Source organism: Nelusetta ayraudi, unplaced genomic scaffold, assembly GCF_046127955.1.
Source record: "Nelusetta ayraudi isolate G7.1 ecotype Tasmania unplaced genomic scaffold, CSIRO-AGI_Nayr_v1 ptg000136l, whole genome shotgun sequence".
In the NCBI taxonomy this organism is placed as follows: Eukaryota; Metazoa; Chordata; class Actinopteri; order Tetraodontiformes; family Monacanthidae; genus Nelusetta; species Nelusetta ayraudi.
In genome coordinates, this window is record NW_027466186.1 from 5,594,056 (window position 1) to 5,612,500 (window position 18,445).

The 18,445-nt window shown below is 45.1% G+C and overlaps 1 protein-coding gene across 2 annotated transcripts in view; it reads right to left on the reverse strand.

Annotated features, from left to right (window-relative positions):
- The window catches only part of cdkal1 (CDK5 regulatory subunit associated protein 1-like 1), a 196,421-nt gene that overhangs the window by 98,902 nt on the left and 79,074 nt on the right, over positions 1–18,445 (reverse strand). The window lies entirely within an intron of this gene.

Here is an 18,445-nt window from a genome sequence, read left to right on the forward strand (position 1 = left end):
TTTTTTTTTTTAAATGTGTGTGTGTAGTTTTGTGTTTGTCTTCTTCTTTTTTTTTGCGATTTCTTCAAAGCTTCTTGATTTTGCTTATCTTTCATTTACAGGAAAGCAAGAAGCAAACATTCTCTAGAAACAGGCGGTAGGTATCATATTAAGACACATACATACTGTACAGTACGAGGCCTGCCGCGCCGTACACACCCACACACACACACTCTACAACTCACACGCACAACAACACACACTGAGTTTAATTGCAGTAATTAAGCGGCTTAATTTAGAGCAACAACTGTTGATGTGGCGCGTGGGCGTCTTGGCAGGTAGCATCATCATCACACGGATTAACATAACACACACACACACACACACACACACACACACACACACACACACACACACAAACACAGTATATTCAAATATTGTCTCCCAGGCATGTTTACACAGCACGCATGCATGCGCGCGCGCGCACGCATGCATGAGTGCATGCATGACTTTTAATTAAACAGCCTACACAATTCTTTGACTAGGTTTGCAGCCGTTAACCTACTTGGAGACAGTTTGGGAAGTGCAGGCAGGACCTTCTGTGCAGGCTGGTGCGAGGAGCCAAGTGCCAGCGCAGGGCAGGAAGTGTGGATACATCAAAGCAGGAGCGATCTATATGTGCACGCGTATGTGTGTGTTTGTGTGTGTGCGAGGGCGCGCGCGTGTGTGTGTGTGTCTGTGTGTGTGTGTGTGTGTGTGTGTGTGTGTGTGCATGTCATATAAGTGGTGTGTAGGAAAAACATGTCATAGAAAATGTAGGTCAGACAAATTGTATGGATAGATCAGAATTAATTGGCAGAGGGCCTACAAGAACTCTCTGTGTGGCAGTGTGTGTGTGTGTGTGTGTGTGGTAGTGTGTGTATATATATATAAATGTATAGTGAATAATTGGGAGAGAAGTTGTATCCCCCGCTTTCATCTACCCTGGCTCTCCCTCCGTCTTTCACTGTGTGTGTGCGTGCGCGCGTGTGTGCGTGCGTGCGTCAGAAAGGAAGCCTTTTTCTGAGGCTTCCGAAGCAGATGGACTGCTGTGTAGATGGAATAACAGAGAGCTATAGAGGCCAGAGAGACAGACTAAACTTCCCCCAGTGCTGCAAACCTCAGCTACTTTTTTTCCTCGAGAAACAACAGAATGTAAGCCAAATATAGAAAACTATATATATTCTTTGAAAGTGCTTTATAGATTGAAATAAAAAACAAACAAACATTTGTTTTCTGTGCCTGCAGAAAAACACATCCTTACTGAGTAATTCCCTCATGGTGTTGCTGCAGATTCGACTCAAATCGTTCTCAATGAAGTTGATCACCGAGCGCATACGCCAAAAAGTTTTTTGACTTCCGCATTAATAGTCTATAGCGTGTGCGCAGTGGTATCACTTCCCATCATCCCTCATCATGATCTGTTTGGCCAATCAGAGCGATTCTGGAGAATGTCACTTACAGACATGTCAGGACGCAGCCAATCAGAACGAGCTGAGTCACAGCAGCAAGTACGACGCGACGTCACATTGGGAATAAGTTTTGCGGCCTATGACAAAAATGCTTTTTAGGACCATGGGATTTTTTTTGCTGCAGTACCTCAAGTGGCCACAAAAATCGGCGCGCAGCCGTATTAACAGTCCGGTATCTAGTTCTTATAATGAATCCATGGGTCAAAACAGGTAAAACAAATGTGAGGAAAAACACAAAGGAAATAAAGTGACGAAGTATTGAAAAACTAAAAAGAATACACAACACTCAGGGCCAGATCCACAAAGCGATTGCCCGGCTTTTGTGCCAGAAAATCCGTGTAAATAGCGGCAAAAACGGTGATTCCGATCCACAGAGGGGACGCAAATGTGAAAATCGGTGGAAAATGCGCTGGGGCGCAGGTAGCGGCAGGGCTGCGCCAGACTCATTTGAATGTATTTAAATGAGTCATTACCCGCAAAAGGACACGCCCCCTTCTATGCAAATATGCCACATTCAAACAGCGGCAGATCCAGAAAGAGTTTGCGCTCGTGTCCGCGCGCAGTTTGACAGACGCAAACACCGCCAGCCAAAACCAGGCGCAGCTTCTGTCTGTCAGAGTGGTTCTGGCTTCTGAGTGAAACTTTCCTCTCTGAAAAGCCTGAAGTATATCCCGAAATCTTATATATAGATAGGCATAGACTACAGTATACATGCCAATATTTTAGATAGGCTATGAAAAATACAAATGCTACTCAGGTGTTGGTGATTGTCTTGCTTATATGATGACTAACGCTTCTTGCGTCTTGACTTTCTTTCCATTATGGCAGCAGTCTTGGTAAGACGGAGGAGGCATCGTAATGCAGGTTGCCAGACCGCAACACTCGCACCTGTTTCAGGTGCCGCATTTGTGGCCGTGTTTGCGCCTGCATGTCATCAGCGCAAAAACATTTGTGGAGACTCGCATCTGTGGCGCAGATTGCAGCCGCAATCTCGCCGCATTTTACCGCTGCGCGCCCTTCTTTGAGGATCTGCCCCACAGTGTCTGGTTTGAAGGAATAGTAGCAACACGTCACGGTCTTAGACCGGGTCACCATTCCAGTTGTTTCAAGTGAAACACCAAGACCAGAGTCGCCCAGGAGAGCGGTAAAGACTATTTCCTCTGATGGAAAAGCACCAGGAGGTGAGGAGGACACAGGCCGACGGCTATTGGCAGGGAGGAGACTGCGAGAAGTGCCTACAGTGAGGGATGTTTTTCCTGAGCCGGAGACTAATGATGCCAGTGATTTTGTTAACAATCAACAGGCCTTGTTACCTGCCTCTCATTAAGAAATGTTCTCATTAGTGTCACTTAAATAGCAAGGAATGCAATTACACAGGAGGGAGAGCGGCGATGGATGCAGTTGTCACAATAGGTCAAATTCATCTGCTGATAAACTGAATGCTAATGTGATTGGAGCTCAGGTGGTCGCAAAGTTCAACGAAAGAGAGAAAAGAACCCCCAAACTGAAGCCGCGGCCGGCCGTCGCCGGCTAATGCGCCGCTTTTTTAACTAATTACCGACTTGAAAAAAATGAACCGACCGCGTCAACTGCCTGTCTGGTCACTCGGCTCGTCCTCAGCGGAGGTCAAACATTTTGAAAAGAGAACGCGGCGTTGTATAATTGCGCGCAAAGATCGGGCGGGGCACCATCAAACAGGGTTTATGGACGCCGTCTGGAGATTTGATCCAATGTCTGTCCATCAAGATAATGAACTTGTTACTGTATGTCATTAAAAGCACATGAGTCGAGGCCGAGGGGGAGGATGAATAACGTATGGGGCCGAGCGGATTAGAGGACAGGGAGGCTGAGACACAGAGGGGAGAGCCAGTCAAAGAAAGCTATAGGGGGCAGATCTCGTTGCTGTACGCTTCAGAGACCTCAACAGCCTCAAGAGCGAGAGAGCAAGCGAGAGAGCGAGCGAGGGAGCGAGCACACACACACACACACACACACACTCTCACACAGATACTCACACACATCTAAAAACTGAGATTGCATATGGAAATGAGGCCCTGTTAGAAAGTCATTGAGGTTGTAATGGGCAATATCAGCTGTCAGAGAATTCAGCCAGTGGACAGAGGCACACGCGCACGCGCGCACACACACACACACACACACACACACACACACACACACACACACACACACACACACACACACACAAACACAACACTGTGGCTGCGCTATTAATCAGAGATAATAAGGTTTAACTCTTTCTAATTCAAAGCTGTTGACCTAATTTCTGTACACACACTGTGTGTGTGTGTGTGTATGTGTGTGTCGGGGCATTTGCCTGCCTGTGTACTCGTGCAGTAATTTGATAAATAATAATGTCTGGTCAGTATTTATGCTAATATATTCATGACCCACCAGCAGGCATCATGTTTGTGTTTGTTAATTCACTTAACCCGTGTGTGTGTGTGTGTGTGTGTGTGTGTGTGTGTGTGTGTGTGTGTGTGTGTGTGTGTGTGCCCGCCCCAAACACAGTGGATGCACCCCTCATGTCGGTTAATTAAGTTAGTAACTCGGGAACATACAGTGTGGCGTGTGCGGCTTTCACTGTATTTGGAAATTTGCAAATGCACACGCGGCCGAGCGTTAATCTAGTCGCTGCATCTCTAAACATTATCCCATTATGTAAATATCAACATTTTCATGTTAACAAATGGAATATATTCTCTCCCGAAGCCTTTAACTGGTAATTGAAGGGCATTTACGGCGCGAAGAGGCTGAGAAAGGGGCCGTACGCAGGGCCGCTGCTGGTGATCTCGCCAGCCCCCTTCTCACTCGTTTCCTTCACAATTTGAAATACTTCAGTATTTCATAATCCTTCAAACCCCCCCACGGTAGCAACACTTTATCGGCAAATGAACCGAGATCATGACTCTGGGGTTGCTGTTGAAACCAAATTCTAATGTGTGGGCGTCCGGAACAATTAAAAAGACTTTCTTGAGCTTCATTTTATCAGTGGAAAATCACAGTGGGAAATATTTATATTCGAGCCAAATGACATCCTGCCTCCTCAGTGAAGATTACAAACACAAAGTACTTGTGGCCGTCATTCTAAACTCCATCTTCGGTAAAACGAGAATTACGTTTTGCTTTTGTTTGTTTACGTTTGTTTGCCGTCACGAAGGGTTGTTATAGTTTCTCTTTGATTACTTGTGAAACATATTCAGTCTCCTCCGTCCAAACATAACACGTCATTTTCACTTGAAGGGAACTGGTTATCATTCATGAGAGACCGGTTGTACACGCAGCGCGCTGTGAGCTCGCAAATCGCTAAATTGCATAATGTCTAGCGAGCGACAGCTTCTCCTCATGATGGCATTTTTCTTCTCTCAGGCACATCAGCCAGAGTCGTTTAACGCAAATCTGGTATATTTACAGCTGGGATTTTAAATGAGATATGACGAAGAAAACGCTGGACTTTTACCCACAGCAGACATGAAGAAGCTGCTTGGACTGTGTGAGCGCTGGTACCATGCAAGCACGTGTCAGGCAGATCTGTCCTGACAGTTAAAGCTAATACTGCAGAAACTCTAGTCTGAAAGTGAAATAGTGTGTGCACGCACGCACGCACGTGGACACACACACACACACACACACACACACACACACACACACACTGAAATTACGCATACACACACAACAGACATTTCTAAACAAATGCAATCCTAGCTACTGGGCAAGGAGCTTTGGAGCAAAGTGGAGTTGTGTCCCTAACACGCACTCTCTATCAAACACACACACACACACACACACACACACACACACACGCACGCACGCACGCACGCACGCACGCACGCACGCACGCACGCACGCATGCAACAGGGGTCGGAGGGAATCAGACGTGGGGTTTTCTGCAAAGTGACAGATGTGGCGACAGGCTGTCCAGTCAGGCAGAAACACTCAACGGCTTCTTCAGCCCAGGACCTGGAGTGACATTTATTGAGGCAGGAGAGCAAAGTGTCTCAAGTATATAGTCTCACACACAATCGCACACAAGAGCACGTGCGTGGCTGCAGCGTACGAAAAGAAAAAACGCACAACAACGGCGGGAGGAAACACACAAAGCCGCGTCGATAACAAGCAAGCCCCCCTTTAGTCTCACAAAGGATCACCTTTAAAAAAAAAACACTCATAGCCGAGATTCAATCATTGCTATTTTCCCAACACTGAATAAAACCAAATACTGACACAGCATGAGACTCACCGCCGCTAAATGTCACGTTAGACAGAAAGGCACTCAGGAGAAGGTTGTTCAAGACAGGGGAGTGCGAGTTCTGCGATTTTAAAAAGCTTTTGTCTTTATTTCATAACACTCTTTTTTTGTTTCTCTCCGGGCTCATTATTATTGCTGCACTTAATGTCAAACGTCACGCAGGGCGCAAATCATTGTTTTTTTTTTCTAAATGTATGAAAAGTGCTACGCAAACAAAGACTGATTTGATTTGATAATTTCAACTGCTGTTTTTTCTTTCACGCGCCAGAAGTGTCAGCAGATGAGCAGCTAATGCATGAAGTGACTAAGTTTTAAGTGCTGACACATATTGTGAGGGGGGTAAAAAAAAGAAAAAAAAAAGATGACATTTATGAACCACAGCCTGTAGTGGTAGAGGGAGCGGTTTGACCACAGTTTTTTTGAAAGGTGGCTATTTTGAAGAATTTAACTATATTTACACTTTTGTTTCCTCCATAATTCCATGTGTCTTCATACGTAGTTTGATGCCTTCAGTGACAAACTGCAATGTCAATAGTCATGAGAATGAAAGTCAAGACATTAAATTCATAGGCTGTGTCCAAACTTTTGACTGGTTGTGTTATGTACGTAGTGCTGCTCAAGGCAGGTCACCAGGTCAGTGTCACGTGGCGCCATTCCAAAAGTTCATAATCAGCTTGTGATGATGCAGAAAAATCCATTTACCATTTTCTCATTTTATGTGACCTTGTAATTTTCCTTTTTAGCTCAACGGATCTTGTTTTGATTTTTTTGTTTCATATTTTTTAATTGTTGCATCTGTGCAGTCGGCCAATCGTGAAGCTAATGTAGTATCAAATGGAAGACGCATTAAGCGCCTCACATACAAATTAATCAATGAGTCTGATCTAATTATTTCAATTTTGAAGAGGCCACCTTTTATGGCGCACATAAACGAGGTGATTAAACGCCTCTTTGGAGTTTATTCACGCCGTCTGCATTTATATTCCTGGCTAAAGGTAAAGGCCAGACACGAGCGCAACGCCCTAAAGAGGACGCTTCTTTCCCGTCTCTTTTCTTCAAGGAGGAGCCTCTTTAGTAATGTCGCGCTCAGATGTGGCGTGGCCATGCATCCTAATGGGGTCCTGTACTCTGCGCCTCACCCGGGGACCGCTTGCTTAAGCCGAGACCTTAAGTCTCGGCTTCAGGCCTTTTTTTCCACCCCCGTGTTAACAAATGTCTATTACGGCGCTGAGAGTGGCGACATAACTCAGACAGAGGCGGTCACCACCAGACACATTTAGCAATGATTGGTTTTCCGGAGCAGAAACGAGGAGTGACAGAGTAAGATTAATTATGAGACGAGTGTCAAGACTGACGTCAGGCTTTGTTGTCTCCAGCGCATAAACACAGGATGGATGTTTGCGGCAACGACGCTTTTGGTAAAAAGGCAGGATGCCTTCCTTGTGGAGGTCTGATGAAAACTGTGTTTTTGCATTTAAACGCAACCGAGAGGAAATCAAGTCGTGCTGTACCTGTTACATTAATGAGGATGCATGAATACTTTTAATCATACTGCAAAGATATTGTAATTTGTCAGAAAGCCTGGTTTTCACAAGCACAGTGGATTGAGACGCACTTCTAATGACAGCCACTGTGTGGGTTAAACCATGATAGTATTTAGCTTTGTTTTGTGAACCAAAGAGAAAAAGTGAAATTAGAATAAACTGGATTGATTACATTATTTTCAGATAAATGTACCATTAACCATTAACAAATGAATGGTCATTTAGATTATTTAAATAAAGGCAAAAGTCTTTTTTTTACTCTCACATCCAAACCAGTTCTTCAATAAACTGGTTTGTTATATCCCAGAGACACCAATGGACTATGTAAAGCACAACAACTGTTTTTAGAGCGCGGTCGGACAAAAAACAATGCTTGTTTATCGCCGGCCAATGCCAAGTGTGACCACGGGGCGCACACAGTTCAACCAGCTGGAGGGAGCTTTTACTAGAGGACACGTTGGGCAGTTTTCGTCATTCGCCAAACATTTCTCTGAGCGAGTGTCTGTGGGTGTGCGTGCACCGGCCCCCTGCAGGCCTTTTCATGTCACCCACAACCAGGGGCCTGTGACCGCGGCCATGGGTGGTCCACTACGTGAGAACTGCTTCCTGCGGGGGGTGTGAAGAGACTCCCTGATGGTATCAAAATATATGCCGCGGGGGGATAAAGACACAAACACACAGTGTGCGGCGGTGTTAAATTGTAACCGGAGGATGTGTGTGTCTTTCCCTGCTTTTTTCCAAACTAGTTTTCACTTTAAACAAATCCAACGCGGTTTCCCTGCCGTCATTCCCGCTGCTTCCCAGGGAGGATAGATGGAATGTGTTAAATTAAAAAAAGGAAGACAAAACTGGCTACATGCTGTCACATGTTTTTGGATTTTTAGGCTTATTCATCAAGGATTGACGTTTTTAACTTTTTTAATATGAAATACAAATCAGATGTCAGATACAGTGGGGCAAACAAGTATTTAAGGGTATGGACAGGCATCTTTTATACAGATTTTTTAAGTAAGACAACTTGCAGAATCAGTGGCTGCCAAAAAAATTTAAGTTAAGTCCTAGATTTTGTTTAAAAAAAAAAAAAAAAGTCTCAATAGGGATGAATAGTTTGGTAGCATTCACAATAATCATAGTGAATGACGATGCTGGTATGAGCACGGCAATATTGGATCCAAAAGCTGGTATTACAGCGTTTTCTCACATGAATACGTACAAGACGACCACCCTGATCAGCTCAGAACGTATTTGACAGAGCACCGCTCTGGGAATCAACCCATTGTGACATCACAGAGGGCCCGACGTCACACCCTTTCTGCCTCGGCTTAGCGACAACACCTCACACCTCACAGGTCGCTGTCTGTGCCGCACTCTGCGACCGCCTTTGTTTACGTTGCCTTCGCGACGTGCGGATGGCACAACAAAGCCGCTCTCCTCCTCCGACGGCCGCTCGCCATCCTGTAATAACAGCCTTCACACGTAACCAAAGCCACTGTCTTTACTTGCTTTGGCTTTCATGCAGACTGTTTTCTAAGCGCTACTGCGGCGGCAGAGGAGGAGGTGGAGAATGAGGAGGAGCCGTACGGATTCCTTTATCAGGTGTGAGAACGGGTGAGAATTCCCAGTCTGCAGTGTTTCGCTGATGCAGAACATTGCAGGTAATTCTTCCCTCCCACCTGTGGATCTTCTGCGGGCAGGTTGGCAGATCAGCGGGTGGGCGGGTAGAAAATACGGTTTTACGCGTTAGTGTTTACGCATGTGATAACGCAGCTGAGGCGCCAGTGCGGCTGGCCGCTGATATTAAAACACCGTCATGCAGTTGTTGGGTGATTAAAATGTGATAAGGCGCTGATACACTGTCGCTCAGGTATTTTTGGTGGAAGTTACAAACGGGCGGAATAGGTTTTCTGCCTGAGAATTATTTACTATGCTCGGCTGCAATGCAGTCCGGGATGAAAAGCAAAGACGAGAAAATGGCCGTTTTATGGGACCCGTGGCGAAACACCTGCAGAACATCATTTTCCAACTCATTCAGCTAAAGGTTTCTTTTTTAACGTTCCTGTCAGAGCGCAAATTTAGGGATGGGCTGACATTAAGCCCTTTCATTATCTTTTTTTTCTCCCTCGATCTATCCATCTGAATGCAAATCGGCTAATAATGGCTGAACATTGGACCATTAAGTTACGACCAAGAGAGAGAGGGAAAGAGAAAGAGAGAGAGAAACTTGGTGGGGAAGGGACAGAGGTGTGAAAGAGACACTGAGAATGTAAAGAAGGAGTACAATCATGAGAGAAGAATGTTGTGTAAAAGTGATAAGACAAAAGGGTGATAGAGCTAGGGGTAGAGAGGGCGGGAGAGAGAGAGAGAGAGAGAGAGAGGGAGAGATGGGACTTGGCAAATTGATTTGGACCAAAATAGACTGATAAGAATGCAAAGGTGTCAGATTTGACTGAAAATGAGGGAGATCAGTCGAGACGGAGGGAGGATCAGCAGTGTGGAGAAAGACGGATGATAGATGGATGGATGGATGGATGGATGGATGGGGCGAACGTCCACAGTAAGGCGATGAAGCTGAGTCAGACAGGAAGTGGGACGAGTGAGAGCCGCTCGATACAGACGAGCCGCTGATTTCAGTATCTGCTCGGCATCATTTGGGCTTTCAGAATGTCCCGAGGCGGGTCTTAAAAGTACGGTTGCGTAATCATGAAAACACGTTCTTGGTCAGTCGGTAAAGTTTGGGGGCAAATATTTCTAGTTGGAACCCCTTCCTGGCATTCAATTCATTTCTTGCAGCTCTTATCCATCTTTTTGATTAGTCCTCCTCTCGGGGGAACGCGATGTGTTGCTCACAATACTGATGCAAGCATCACGATAATTGCAGGTGAAATAACCAATTAATCTTTGCATGCAACGTGACGTGCGCTTTCAAGAGAAAGACGGCGTTTTGGCGCAGAAATCACATTTGATTTTAAAGGGGCAGTTTGAACAATCAAAGAAAATAGATTTGATTTTCCTTTTTTTCTCCACCTGAAACGCAGGTGTGGACAAGCAAATATCTGAACAGATGTTACAGATGCGTCCAAGCGGAAACATGTTCATAGTCACGAGGTTCCGCTGTACAAAGTCTGTACCGTGGGTCTCTAGCTGCATTTCCATGACATCCATATTTGAGAGGTTTTTCCAAGTTTAGGTGTTTCCATTACCAGTTTTTTTTTATTGCAATATTTAGATTTTGCGCAATTCTAGGTATCATGGAAAGGCAGCTTGTGAAGGTTGCCAGTTGTCTGCTTGAAGACGTTTTGCCTCTCATTTGAAAGGCTTCTTCATTTTCAAAAAACAAACAAAAAAAAAAAAAAAGTGAGGGACTCCAATGTATTTAACCACCACGGAGGAGGGTGGAGGTGGGCCTAATTGCTGTTGGTGAACCACCGAACACCTCACTTTCATCCGCGGCCTCTGTGTGAAGTGGCCTTAGCGGAGATCTGCGTGACATAAATATGCCACATGGCAGAAACTTTAATCCCCGCCAGATATCTAAAAGGTCTTTTATTGTGTGGCGCTGCCAAAAAAGCTGAAAGGGTTCAAACAAGGGACTGCGCAGATTAAACAGCCCAATTAATCTCTCCTCCAGTCCTCCGAGCTCCATGTCTAGACTTCAAAGCGGACGCAAAACTTAAGGACTTGAGCCACTTGTGGCTCGCTGCTGATGCTGTTTGTGCATGTGTGTGCATGTCTGTCGTGCGTTTGTTCGTGCGTGTGTGTGTGTGTGTGTGTGTGTGTGACATGACTCATTTTGGAAACAACCTTGTAGTCACTTAGTTTGCTTCGGTGGTGGAGAAACAGCGTCTGACTAATGTGAAGTCAAGAGCAGAGTCTCACTTTTCTCGCTGGAGGACATAAAAAAAATCTTATAAGTGAAAATCAAATGGGTTCCAGAGCGGTGAAACCGTGAGAAAAGTTTTTTTTTTTTTGCTTCACTCGAGAGAAAGTAAACCTAAAGCTGTACCAAATGTTTAATAGCCAAAGTGTTACAGTATATTTTTCAAAATGCGGCAGCGAGACACTCAGAGTCAGAGAGGAAGTGGATAAATCCTGGAGATGAGGAGAATCAGGCAGGAAAAGGGAAGTTTAAACTGGGCCATATGTAGAAAACAATGGCTGTGATCCACCATTGTGAGCTGAAAAAAAACCCAAAAAAATCAAAACAGAAACAGCTCAAGGTTGCAGTAATTCTCACCTCGGTGATGAGAAGAAGTTGATTTCCATTTTGTTCTCAGTTGTTGATATGCAACGTTCATGAAATATTTCATATCCTTTCTGTTCATTTCAAGATGGGAACAACATTACACGCGCGCATACACACACATACACACACGCGCACAGAGGTGTTTAGTGAGAAAGAACAAAATGCAAAAGTCAAAGGACTTACAGCAGTTAAGCCTTTTAGCAGGCACAAGCCTTCACTGTGTGTGTGCCTGTGTGAGCAGTGGCACAGGCAAAAAACACAAAGACAGCAGGGCGAGCACATGGCCCAGCTACGAACGTTAGTGTCCTACTGCCACCTATTGGCCATGTGGGGAACTGCGCGCCCCTCCCCCACACAGGGGCTGTGCAGCCGTGATGGGAGAGAAAAGAGAAGAAACCAGTGTGGAGAGGGAGCCGGGGGAATAAAATGTCACCGAGGGAAAAAGTTGTCAAAAATAAATAAACAACAATAAAAATGAATAAGTGACAGATGTTCAACACCTTCACTTTCTTTTGAGTCCAAATCACAAAAAACGGTTTGAATACATTCAAACAACTTATTGATATAACAACAAATTTTTGCTTCCCCGTAACAAAATGTAAAGTGAAAACGCCTCCATTCGCAAACTTTTCCTCAAATCAATGTGCTGCTGTTGCCTCTGCTCGACTATTTTGGGGGTAAGAGAGCGGACCAGCTCATCATGTCGTGAACACACGACAACGACACAAAGTAAGGAAAATGAATTAAGGAAAACGCAAACAAAAACCATCCTGGAGACTCTTCGAATGTACGATTAGACGAGTTCTATTAGATAACCCGACAGCAGAAATACACAGGAACTAATACAGTTGTTTTGTGTGTATGTGTGTGTGTGTGTGTGTGTGTGTGTGTGTGTGTGTGTGTGTGCGTGTGTGTGTGTGTGTGTCGCGAGAGGTGGGGACACAAGTTCACAGGGGACGGAGCAGATGGCGTCTGCTGGACTTACACACACACACACACACACACACACACACACACACACACACACACAATCGCACAAACACACACTAGTGACATAATAGCAACATGCCAGGTGTGCAGTTGGTGGCCTGCAGTCTGGCATTGAGTGCGAGCGGCGAGTGTGTGTATCCCGTGCTCTCTTTGTGCGAGAGGGGCCCCCTATTCATTAGCCTCCGCTGCCAGCTTGGCACTAAATCACAGGGCGAGACCATGCCTGCGCTCAAACACACACACAGACACACACACACACACACACACACACACACACACATACATGCCCATGCGCACACGCACCGCCCTCTGTTCTGCCACCCCCCCCACCCCTCTCTCTCTCTCTCTCTCTCTCCCTCCCTGTCGACCCCATGGAGAGAATAAAAAGAGGTCAAACAAGAGGACAGGGAAACACAAAAAGGGCAGTTGTGACTCGCGTCGAACTTTCAGAGGGCGAACACAAAGACGGATGGATGCGCGCGAGCGGCCCGGGAACTAGACGGCTCATCTCAATGTATTTCGCCACGTCCCGTCTAGGGCTGCAACGATCCACTGACGTGGACAAGAAACGGTATTGAAAATAGTCGGCAGTGAATTCCGAAAACGGAGTCGGAGTCTGACTCGCACAATGTAATAATTATCCGATTAGTCGACTAATCGTTTCAAGAGTCAGTGTCTAGTCGACGATTAAAATAGCCGTTGGTTGCAGCCCCAGTTCCGTCCTCACGCATCGCCACCTTCTGTTTCGGAGATGAGCGGTCACAGGGAAGACCCCCGACACGTCGAGGGTTCGAACCGTGCCTTGCACACATGCAGCGCCTTCTGCTCGTGCGAAAAGTATCAGGAACATATCGGCCCTGGAAGGAGTTTCAGGAAGAAAAAAAAAATCCATTTTTAGCGTCTCCACGAGAGCTTTCCCAGAGCGTAATAAACTACTTCCATGCGCCGGCGCAGGAAATTGGTGTTAGTTCTCGCCAGCTCAGCACTTTCCCCCCACATGCTCTTTCCAATAGACGGCACGCTGACGCTGGTGACTCAACTATGATCAATGTGCTGCTATCAATATCTCCGTGTCTCTGCTGGTCGTCCGGCTCTCACTCTGCTCTCAATCAATGATGGGCAAATTAAAAGCGAGCTTATTAGAGGATTTTTTTCTTCTTTTTTTTTTTTATTCACTCCCATTTGACTTGAAACAACGCCAGATATTTGGCACTAACTATAGAAGACAACATGGATTTGAAGCTGTTCTTGCAATCTTCTGGCTGCAAATAAATAAAATAAATAAATAAGCTGATAGCATGACCAGATGTTTGGCCCAGTGAGGTTCACCGTTACTGCTTTGCCTTCAGAATTCTACATTATTTTAGCTCTGTTGCTACACTGACTGTTTTTTTTTTGAAAAGTTTGTAAAACTCTATGGGACAGATCCTCAAAGAAGGGCGCACAGCGGTAAAATGCGGCGCGTTTTGCAGTGAGATTGCGGCTGCAATCAGCGCCACAGATGCGAGTATCCCCAAATGTTTTTGTGCTAATGACATGCAGGCGCAAACACGTCCACAAATACGGCACCTGAAACAGGTGCGAATGTTGCGGTCTGGCAACCTGAGAGCGCCAAAGGTTGTTCGTGAGTGCGTGTGTTTGGTTTGTGTTCATGGATGCACGGAAAAGAAAACAAAGATTTTCAGATCGTGAGCTGGCTGCCCTCGCTGCTGAAGCAAGTAGACGATAAACTCGCTCCTGTGAGCGCCTGGCATTACGATGCCTCCTCCGTCTTACCAAGACTGCTGCCATAATGGAAAGAAAGTCAAGACGCAAGAAGCGTTAGTCATCATATAAGCAAGACAATCACCAACACCTGAGTACCATTTGTATTTTTCATAGCCTATCTAAAATATTGGCATATATACTGTAGTCTATGCCTATCTATATATAAGATTTCGGGATATACTTCAGGCTTTTCAGAGAGGAAAGTTTCACTCAGAAGCCAGAACCACTCTGACAGACAGAAGCTGCGCCTGGTTTTGGCTGCCGGTGTTTCCATCTGTCAAACTGCGCGCGGACACGAGCGCAAACTCTTTCTGGATCTGCCGCTGTTTGAATGTGGCATATTTGCATAGAAGGGGGCGTGTCCTTTTTTCACGTTTGCGTCCCCTCTGTGGATCGGAATCCCCGTTTTGGCGCTGTTTACACGGATTTTCTGCCGCAAAAGCCGGGCAATCGCTTTGTGGATCTGGCCCTACGTAAAAATGTCAAATTTTGAAGTCTGTCTTTTTTTTTTTCCCCCGTCTCGTAATTCACAACAACTCCACTAGGCTGTAGGTGCTTCAAATAATAACGTACAGGTATTATTAGTGCAGCTGTAGCGGCTAAATGTGTGAGAAATAAATAAGACTGCGCTGTCTGTGTCGTTTCAGCAGTTAATCATTTGTGAATAACAATGACGATGCATCACAGAGGTTATTTACTACTAGTGCTGGACCACCTTTACGACTTCTGCCTAAAACTGTTGCACTAAACTGCACTTGCATGTGAAAAACAGAGACTGTTGAACACGAGCAGTGCTCTGTTCAACTCAGACTCAACTCAGACTGACTCTGTCTTAAAATCCAAGTCATCCTGCTGCCACGCAGGGCTACGTTGTTTTCTTTGTACATAAACTAGTGGCATTTAACATGTTACACGCAGCATGAAGATATAAGACAAAAAAAAGAAAATTCGGTACACAAATAATCATGCAGAGTTTTTTTGCGCATGTGTTCCCATTTTTCCCAGAGTGTCTCCAGAGTCTGAAAACCCGGAGCTGTGTCATGATTGCTGGAACACATGTCGCACACTGATGTAGCGTGTCATGGGAATGTTAGCGGCGCGTCTTCACTGCGAAGCCCCGGCGTCCTATTTTTCGACAGGCCCATTTGGAGAACGCATAACTGACAGTTCCCAGCGATAAGACGACAGCCACGCCGGGTGTCTGCAGAGCGCAGCAGAAAACAGGGGCTGCTGCTCCGGACCTCACTCACTCGGACTGGACACACCTCTCCTGTCAGTCGTGTGTGCGGGGGATCGTGTGTGTGTGTGGGGGCAATTTCTCAAGCATTCAGTTTGTGTAAATCTAACCTCAGGAAGAGGCCCGCTGGGGTTCATTATCCGAGGCCTTGTTGTATATCTGCCAATGTATGTCATCACCCTCTTTGCAAAATATTGGAATAATTAACTCCACCAGTCAGTACAGTGTGACAGATTGTATATAAATATACTACCAGTCAAAAGTTTGGACATTCCCTATGAATTTAATGTATATTCTTTCAACCCTAATGACGATTGACATTGCAGTTTCTCGCTGAAGGCATCATGAAAGGGTAATGAAAACTTTTATTCTTTGGTGTAACTGTCAATAGCCGGTGTACATGGTATATGTGAAAATAAGAATTATAGCTAAAGTGTAGATGTGCAGAAGAAGTGCAGATGTTTTGCAGATGTTTTTTTTTATTTTCTTATTTTGAGTAAATAAATAAACAATCACCCACAATTTAGTTTGTCTCCAATGCTGATTCAACAGTAAATAAACGGAATGTGGACGATTGCGCACAGCACAGTCACTCTGCTGGCATGTGAAGACAGCTTCTGCTTGCTGCACTCACCTTATTTCCATGAGAACACACCCCAGGGAGAACGCTACAGCACGGCCCTACTTGTGGCTGTTTCACGCACAGCTAAGGATACACCATAGAGTGCACATCTGCTGCGACACGCGCTAATCACTCACTCCTAGAACTCCGACCAGGAACTCCCACACACGCACACACACACACTCCCCAACGCCCCGGTACTCACAACCCAAACCTTGTCATTTTCTATGACATCCCAGGCCTCCATTACCTGCATACATTAAAGAACCTCTCTGATGTTAAAAATTATACATTCATACATTTGAATAATTCAGATTATTTTAAAAGCTGTGCACTCACTCACACTCTTTTTTTTCTCCGCCAAGATCGAAAGAGAGCTATTTACCTCAAATCGCATTTGAATAAATCCCATAAATCCTTTCAAAGTTTCCTCGGATAAACCAATCAACTCAACCGCCCCCACGCCCCCGCCCCGCTGTCCCAATCAAAATTAGCATTCATACTTGTGGCCTCTTTTTTTTTCATTTTATTCAAAAGACACCAAATAGCAAATCAAATCGCCGCCTATTTGTGCAGCTAAATTTGTTTGAGATAAGAAAAAGGTGGCTAATAGAGTAACAGTGAGAAAGAAGACGGGACGCTGCTGCTGCCGAGCCGTAATGTAATTTCAACCCTCGGAAAAAAAAATATATATATGTGATGGAGTAAACAGTGTGCATTTGATTCATAAATGTGGTAGATGATTCTATTTATTTAACAATGGAGGAATATACAGTATGTGACAGGGGGAGAAAAAAATAGACATTATATGGCCAAAGGGTGCAGACGTTCCAATTATTCGAGAGATGAAACCTGCTTATCACACTCACCAGAGAGAGAGTGTGTGTGTGTTTGTGTTTGTGTGTGTGAAACATAAAGAGAGACAGAGAGAACCTATTAGAATACGACCAATCAGGAAACTGTGTGGGAAATTGTTGGGAGACAGTAAACGCGTGTAGCTGAAAACCAGCCAACAGGCTGAAATATTGAAAAAAGCTTCTTCTATATGTGAAGACGAGCAAACGGAGCAAAAGAGAATAATAAGATATTGAAAGGTCAACGCTCTTCTTGTTTTAACTGTCAGTAAATCATGACAGACTGTAACCTCCAGCTTCCTCCTCCTCTGTTTTCAAAACAGCAACTAACCGTCTCTTTGACTCACATTTCCTGCCTTTCAACGGCCCGTCGCACGCACGCATGCTCACACACACAACACCTGTTTAATGTGTCTGCCTTATGACAAAATATTTATACGTGTAACACTTCAAAATATGTCACTTTTAAAAACATGTCAAGTCTCGAGTCTCTTCAAGGTAAATTATTTAATCTTTAGAAAACAATATTTGTGTCTCCATAACGCGGAGGCGGCGACCTCAGCGAGGATCTGCAGCGGTGCAATTTTAACACAACGCATTGGTCTCGTGATCGATTGATTCGGTTGACGGCGCGTTTAAAGTCTTCAAGTTTTAAGTGTATCATCGCGGCCCCTTGCACGGTCACCCACAACAAGTGAACACACAAACACCAATGTTCAAGCAGCTGGTGAGTTTGCCCTTGACTGCCCACCCTAAGGCCCCGCAGTGGCACGGATGCAGCTGTTTGAAAGAGTTCTGGGTGGGATTTAGAGAGCCACGTCCTTGTCAAGGGTATCCTCACCCACACTCTTCACTGACCAATTTAAAGTGAGACTTTGTACAGACTTGGAGAAGCGCAACCTCAATCTTTATTCTTTTTTTTTTTCATTCCTGGTGCCGCACCTGGACAACTCTGAGTTTGTCTTTCTCTTCTGTATAAACTGTTCTGTTGGTGTAGGATGGTCAAAACCCACACAGCATTGAGTTTATTCTGAATGAATTATTTGTTTTCAGATAGTTTTAAAACAAAATGTAATGTGAGTTTTAGAATGACTAGAAGATGGATGGATAGATAGATAGATAGATAGATAGATAGATAGATAGATAGATAGATAGATAGATGGATGGAGGGATGGAGGGACAGACGGACGGCTCTCAGATGTGCTCTACCAGTGTGCAGGCCCTGCCCTTGACTGATGTGCCTGGGGCTCTAATAGAGACATGGCTGGCCACACAGTTGGGTTTCTGTGAGCCTGCTCTTAAGGAACAGATGCCAAGGCACAACAGCTGTTCATTTGGCACTGAACTGAAAAACCTTGTTATCTGTTCCATCAAATGCTCTGTAGGATATCAGTTGGTATATCTATCTGCGCTACTGAGACTTCTGTGGGC